Below are 7,753 nucleotides of genomic sequence, written 5' to 3'. Positions count from 1 at the left end.
TTTACATTCAATGTTATTATTGAGATATTATTTTTATTCCCTGTCAATTTGAATTATTTCTGGTTTTTAATTTGAATTAGTTGCTCTTTTCATTAACTGTTCTTCTTGCATAGTTCCTCCCTTTGCTGCTTTTGAGTTTTATTTTGAATGTATTCTTCATGAACTATTTTGTTGAGAATGTTTTGTAGTGCAGAGTTTTTAGTTATGAATTCTTTTAACTTTTATTTATCATGGAAGGTTTTTATTTCATCATCAAATGTGAAGCTTAATTTTGCAGGGTCTGGTATTCTTAACTGGAATTAATTTTATTTCAGAGCTTGGTATAAATAATTCCAAGACCTCCTAGCTTTGAGGGTCTGGGTTGAAAAATCAATTGAGACCTGACTTGGTTTCCCTCTACATGTGACTTGTCTTTTTTTTCCTCCTCTGGCAGCCTTTATAATTCTATCCTTATTCTGTATGTTAGGCATATTTATAATAATAAACCTTGGTGTGAGTCTGTTGTAATTTTGTATAGTGGGGGTCCTGTATGCTTCCTGTATTTGATTTTTTATTTCATTCCTAAGGTTTCAGAAAATTTCAGATATTGTTCCATTGAAAAGATTATGCATTCTTTTGGGTTGTACCTCTGAGCCTTTGTCTATCCTGATAAATCTTAAATTTGGTCTTTTCAGGATATCCCATATTTCTTGGAAGTTCTGTTCATAGTCTCTTAACATAGTTTTTCTGTGGTCAACTTTATTTTCAAGATTATGTATTTTGTCTTCATTGCCTGAGACTCTTTCTTCTAAGTGGACTAGTCCTCTGGTTATATTTTCCAATGAATGGTTTATTTGGTTTATTGTTTCCTTCATTTTGAGGATTTCTGCTTGTTGTTTTTGTTTTGTTTTGTTTTTTCATTGTTTTTTTTTTCAGAATCTCTATTACTTTTTTTAAGTCATCTTTTTCTTCCTGTATTTTCTCCTTTACATCATCCTTTCCCTTGCAGATCAATCTTACTATCAACATTCTAAATTCCTTCTCTGGCATTTCTTCTGCTGAGATGTCAATGGATTTTGCTTTTGATGTATTTTGGTTTGTTTCAGGTGATTCATTCCCTTGCTTTTGCATGGGTCCTTCCTTTGGCTCACTGTGCTTCTTACCAAGGAGGATACCACTGCAGCCAGAGGCCTGGTGGAAAGCATTCTGACAATGAAGAGGATCACAGCCACCTCCAGCACACAACCACCATGTTCTCTGTCAGTGGAGTTGCCCTGGGAGAAATATACCAATCCAACCTCGTGTGTTACTGAAGCCTCCCATTTCCCATGGTTTTGGGTAACAAAACCCACACAACTTTTATCATTGTACATAGTTATAATTGCTGTATTTTATTGTTGTTAACCTCTTACTGTGCCTAATTTATAAATTAAACTGTATATGTATAGTACAAAGCATAGTGTATATGTCTAGGTACTATCTGAAGTTTCAGGCGTACACTGTGGTCTTGGAATGGATCTCCCATGGATAAAGGTGAATAATTACATCTTCTTTGTGAGGTTCATTAATACATGGAGAATATAAACCAAGTAGGTAGAGTTACTCTTTTCTACCCAAAGTGTAGAGAGGCATTTAAGCACCGAATGCACTGGGATAAATTACATATGGTGGTGTTTCTGCTTGGCTTCCCATTGTGTCTCCTTCCATTGGGACTGCCTGTACCTTTGCTAAGATTACAAAACCCTTTGGGCCAAATTGGTTGGGCCAGGTGTGGACACTTAACCCAGCCTGGTCCTATAACATTACATGTTACCTGGGTGGCAACATGTCAGTATGGTATGGCAGAATTATTTTCAGGCATAGGTGGTTGATATCCAGTCCAAGGGCATTACTCATAAAGACATTGATTGACTGGAATAAAACATTGAGGGGCTGGGATGTGGCTCAAGAGGTAGCGTGCTTGCTTGGCATGAGTGTGGCACTGGGTTAGATTCTCAGCACCACATAAAAATAAAATAAAGATGTTGTGTCCACTGAAAACTAAAAAAAGTAAATATTAAAAAATTCTCTTTCTCTCTAAAAATATTGAAAGATAAGACTCAGTGAAGGTGTAGCTTGATCCAAAGACCTAAATATTATAACAGGATCCAGACCATCTCCACTTCTTGACTCTGTTTTCTTAGTGTTGTTGCAATCTCAGATCATGGTGCCAAGAGAGCTGCAGAAGCTCCAGTTTACAACTGTCAAGTCTAAGTCCACAAAGCAGAGTTCAGTGTTAGTTCCCTAAAGTCCCATTGATGACCTCACTGCATCTCCTAGGCTCTGCTTGAGTCACATGCCTATGGCTGAGCCAGTCCCTGTGGCTGGGAAAATGTAATGCTCTGACTGTGGCTCACCTGGAGTTACAAGCAGAGCCAAGGATTTAGAGAAACAGGAGAAACAAGAGTAAGGGAAATCCCCCAAGTTGCCAAATGTCCCCTGCCCACTGGAGCCCTAAGGAACACGTTACGCCATGCACACAGAGAAGCAGAGGGAGTGCCTACTAAAATGAGAGAAAGACTGACAGGAACACGTGGAAAGGATGAGAGACAGAAAGCAGAGGGTTTCCATGGCTTTCCAAGGTCTGCTTCTGTCTCTCCCAGAGGTTCCATGCTGGTGTCTGTGGCTTGACAGTTTGTCCTTCTTTCCTGTCCCTCAGTTTCTGTGGCTTGACAGTTTGTCCTTCTTTCCTGTCCTCCATTCCTTGCCTCCTTGCCTTCTTTCCACCTGAGGCACTTGCATTGGTTTATCTTACTTACAGCCGCGGACATTAACCAGTTTATTTTACTTACAGCCAAAGACATGGACCAGGGAGTTCATGGAGTTTTTCCATAGCCCCAAAATGAGAAAGCAAATGGGCTGTTTTCCAGGCTCGGGAACCTGAACCATTAGTCTGCCTTGGAAAGAGAAGCAAAACAAAAACAAACAACACTGTGCTGTAGTCAGCTCTTTGCCCCAGGGGAAAGCATTGCTCTTCTGTTCTCCAATGATGCCGTGTGGGTAAAGCAGCTCTGTTAAGCCAGTGGTCAGCAAGTCCCACCTGTTGGAGCAGCGATTGACTTCCTGATGGTCACATGACATAACCCTCACCAAGCACAGCCAAAAGGAACCATTTTCCAGGTTTTGGTTGGAAGTATCAGGGTATACTTCCTTTTTCTGTTGGAATGTGAGAAGATTGCAGGGCTGAATTGGGTCAGATTTCTTGTGGTTCATGGGTCTGAGTATGGACTAAACTCAGGGAAGCAGAGCCCAGAAATCCAGAGATATAAACTCCATCCCTGTGAGGTCATGTGAGTCCTGGATCAAGCTATGCCTGAAGCAATAATGACCTCTGGATTCTTCAGGTGTGTGAGCAAAGAAATTCTTTTTCCTTTTCTTAAGCTTATTTGAGTTAGAGTGTTTGTCACTCAAAGCATAAAGTATCATAAATAATATAGTTATGGGAAGTTGGGTTTGAGAAAAGGTGTCAGGTAATCTATAAGATGGAGAGGCTGAACTATAAACAGAGACAGGTTCTAAAACTCCAGTAGGCACACTTTCTCCTTTTCTTAACTCATATAACACTTTGCTTCTACAGCAGATATGGCATGTATCACTCACTGCCTTGAATTACAATCACAGTTCTTGTATAGTGAGTACAAATTTCACAACCATAAAACTCCAGTGTGCAGAAATGTAACTTTATTTCTTTTTATAATTGAGCTTAATTTAGCTCACACACCCTCATTTCTGCTAATGGTGGAGAACTTAATCTTGCCAATTCCGGGTGATTCTGGCAGTCCTGGTTTAAAGCATGGGATCTTTTGCAGGGAATCAGTTCAGGATTCCAAATCACTTTCCCCAGGGGTGATCTATGGGCCTGGTGAGTAAGCAGACCATCTGGTCTGGGCTAACCTCTGACCATGGAGGGCAGCAGCCCATGGCTGGTCCTTGGAGCTGGCCACCAGTCCTGGCTTTGTCCTTGCCCATCCCCCAGTTCAGCTTCTGCAGACTCAACCAGGTTCTCTGTTGGTCTCTAGCTTGGGATGCCCCGTGGTCTCTGGGCTCATAACAAAGTCCCTTTCTCTTCAGGTATGCCAGCTGTTGACCTTCAGCTGCCCTTGGCATCCCACTCCAATATCTGGGGACTCCCAGGTCTTTCCTAATCTGCAGGAGTGAGGAGTGAGAGGCAGGGTCAACTCAGCCTCCCTTCTGCCTAAACCAGCTCTGCTCCCCCTTCTCAGCTCCAGAAACCTCTTGTCTACTTGACTGGACCAAAGAATACTCAGGTATTTCATTGGACATTGTCTGTGGGTATGTCTGTGAGATAAGCCTTTGAGTTCATGGGCTGAGTAAAACTTACGTCTTTCCCCAGGTGTCATCCAGTATGCTGAGGGTCTTAATAATATAGAAAGGTAGAAGAAGGAAAGACTGTGTGTGTGTGTGTGTGTGTGTGTGTGTGTGTGTGTGTGTGTGTGTGGTATTTATCTCTCTCTCTCTAAAGTCTTTATTGCTGTCTCCTGTCTGCTTGAGTGCTTGAGCTGGGACATTGATCTTTCGTTTTTAGCACTCCTGATCCTCAGATTTTCAGATCTTCAGATCAAGATTCACTCTTATATCATCCCTCTGTCTCAGGCTTTAGAACTATACCACTGACTTTCCTCATCTATCTCCAGCTTGCAAATAACAGATCGTGGAACTTCTTAGCCTACATTGTGCATGAGTCTATCTATCTATCCTTCCTATCTATCTATCTATCTATCTATCTATCTATCTATCTATCTATCTATCTATCATCCATCCATCCATCATCTATCTATGTATCCAACATTTATCTGTCCATCTATCATCTATCTACCTACCTATCCATCCATCATGTATCCATCCATCATCTATCTATCCATTATCTATCTATCTATTCCTCCATCATCTATCTCTCTATCCATTCATCCATCATCTATCTACCTGTCCATCATCTATCTATCTATCCATCCATCATCTATCTATCTGTCCATCTATCATCTATCTATCCATCCATCATCTATCTATCTGTCCATCTATCATCCATCTATCTCTCCATCCATCCATCCATCATCTATCTACCTGTCCATAATATATTTATCTATATATCCATCATTTATATATCTGTCCATCTATCATCTATCCATCCATCCATCATCTATCTACCTGTCCATAATATATTTATCTATATATCCATCATTTATATATCTGTCCATCTATCATCTATCCATCCATCCATCATCTATCTCTCTACCCATCATCTGTCTGTCTGTCATCACCTATCTGTATGCATAGGTCTCCTGTTGGAGTTGTCTCTCAGGACACCATGAGTGATGCACCACCACAGGCTCACCACAGCTCTTCTTGATCTCAAGGAGGGTGCAGGGCTCACTCCACCTCATGTCTCTTGCTTTTCCCCTGTAAGCCCAACATCCCCTGCACAGGAATGCCAATTGTTCTCACTGTGAGCTATGGATTGATTTCTTTGCTTAGGCTTGCTCTTGATTTCACTTGGAATACAATAAAAAAAACCCTTTTTTTTTCTCTCACCTACCTGAAGCTTTAAGCTGAAAACCTTGGTTTCCCAGACTGTGCCTCTGTTCTGGATTCTGAGTTGGTTCTGCAGCTTCCAGGAACAGAGAGGACTGCTTTCTGGGGGCCTCTGGGGGTCAGCTCTTCCCTGCAGCCACTGACCTCTGCCTTGCAGTTCTGTTTTGGGGGAGGGGAGCCTGTGGGATGAAGAGGAAACTGAAAAGAACTTTGGAGGAGGAGGACCGCTTGTGGGAATCCACAGCATGGTCTGGCTCCAAGGGGCATCACAGCTGTTTTTCCAGTGTCCTGTTCTTCACATGGAAAGATCACGGCTGCCTCCTCTGCTGTCTGCCTGACACCCACTTAGTGGGCCAAACGCTTTCCTCTCTACAGAGAAGCACAGCAGCCAGAGGGTGTCCCTTCAAGTGTAAGTGCTCCTTTACTTTAGCCACTTGGACTGGTGATTGTGATTCTTTTAGCAGATGAAAGTTGGCCCCAGTGCTTTTAATTAGCAGCCTTCTCATCAAGGAGCTAACAGCGAGTTTTCTGCAGTGTCACTGGGTGAGGTGGCCTCTGAGTCTATTAGGGATGTGACCTCTTCAGTTATCCTCAGTGTTTTGGGTTCGGTTGTGACTGCCAAGAGGCTATGTTGAAGTTCTAGCCCCCTTACCTATGAAGGGGACCTTGTTTGGAACAGTCTGTGTAAGTAAAGGATCAGCTGGACTAGAGTGGACCCTAAACTTAATGACTGGTCTTTTTAAGAGAGGACACAGATGCAGTTGTGCAGGGAAAAGGCCATGCAACGGTGAACACAGAGATTGGAGTGGGACATTCTCCAATGTAAGGCGTACTGGGCGGTGTGGGCTGGAGCCACCAGAAGCTGGAAAAGGCTGTGGAGGGAGCCAGGCCCTGCTGACTACACATCCCCCACCCCCTAGAGCTGTGAGGATGCTCTGCTGTTTTAATCCACTGGCTTCTACTTCTTCACTGCAGAACCTCTAGGAGACTAGGACCCCCACCCATTGGTGACCCCCCTTGGTCAGACGTCTTGAGGGCGGCACTCTCCTCTTGCTGGGCTTGAGCTCCCAGCAGCTGTGGTCTGAGCTTCGGATGGCTCAGAGCTGTGCTCTTTGATTATCTCTCTCCTGTGATGGGACAAAGCTGCCTCCCCCAGGAGGTCTTGCAGCTCCTGTGGTGGGTCACTAGTGGGTCACTGGCCGATTTGGTGTTCTTCTGCTTCTGGTGGGACCAGCTCTGTGGCATAGTTGGTGCTCTACTCTGGGGCTCTCCTGGGAGGCAGGCTAAGGTGCTCTCTAGGGAAGACCTCAGTGGACATCCTTGTACGTGGCCCCTGGGCCTGGAGTGACAGTCCTGAGTTTTGGGAGTGGAACCTAAATCAGGGCTGAATGGGTTCTGGGATGGCTCTCTGCTTCACAGGCCCAGCCCCTTCCTGTATCCCCTCCCAAAGTCCCACCCTGAGTTTGGTTTTCCACCACTGTTTTGCTCTTTTCTCCACACCAGCAGCTTTCAGCATCTCTGTGTGTACTTGCTGGCTGCTGCCCCTTTTGCTAACCACTTACTGTTTTTTTTTTTTATATAATTTACAAAACTTCTTTGTTTATTCTAGACAGTAATCCCTTGTTGTTTTATACAGTGAAAATAACTTCTTAGAGTGAACCATCTGTCTTTTTTCCTTCTTTATGGCTTCCTTCATTGAGGGGAAATCCTTAAGAGTTACAACCGTATGCTCTCACTGTCACATGGGGATTTTGATGAAACAGCTTATTTATATTTTGCTTGGCTTTTATCAGAGTCCCCCAAGTAGGACACAGGTATGAGGCCCCAGGGGGCTGTGTCAAAGGAAAAAATCATGCTGCCCGTTTTACTGACCCATAAGACCCTACTTCTGTACCCTGGGCAGCTCTTCTGTGAATTGAGTTCTCTTCTGGAACTTTCCAGGCCCTCTTGCACTGTGAGCACGGATGGGTTCTCCCCCTGAACCCTGGAGGCTCCTTGAACTGCACAGAAAACACATGTTAGCATGCTGAGCTGGTCCCAGCATGGTAGCATGAGCAGCGGGAGTACCAAGCCCTGGCAGCCCTCCTCACAGGGACTTCTGGGCTTTGAGTGTCTCAGTACGTCTCCAGTCAGGCTCGCTGCTCTTAAGTGAACAAACAATATCAGAGCTAATGCCCAGATGGAC

The sequence above is a fragment of the Ictidomys tridecemlineatus genome, unplaced genomic scaffold (genome assembly GCF_052094955.1).
Source record: "Ictidomys tridecemlineatus isolate mIctTri1 unplaced genomic scaffold, mIctTri1.hap1 Scaffold_89, whole genome shotgun sequence".
NCBI lineage: Eukaryota > Metazoa > Chordata > Mammalia > Rodentia > Sciuridae > Ictidomys > Ictidomys tridecemlineatus.
The sequence above is the reverse complement of the archived record's forward strand: the minus strand, read 5'-3'. Positions refer to the sequence as shown.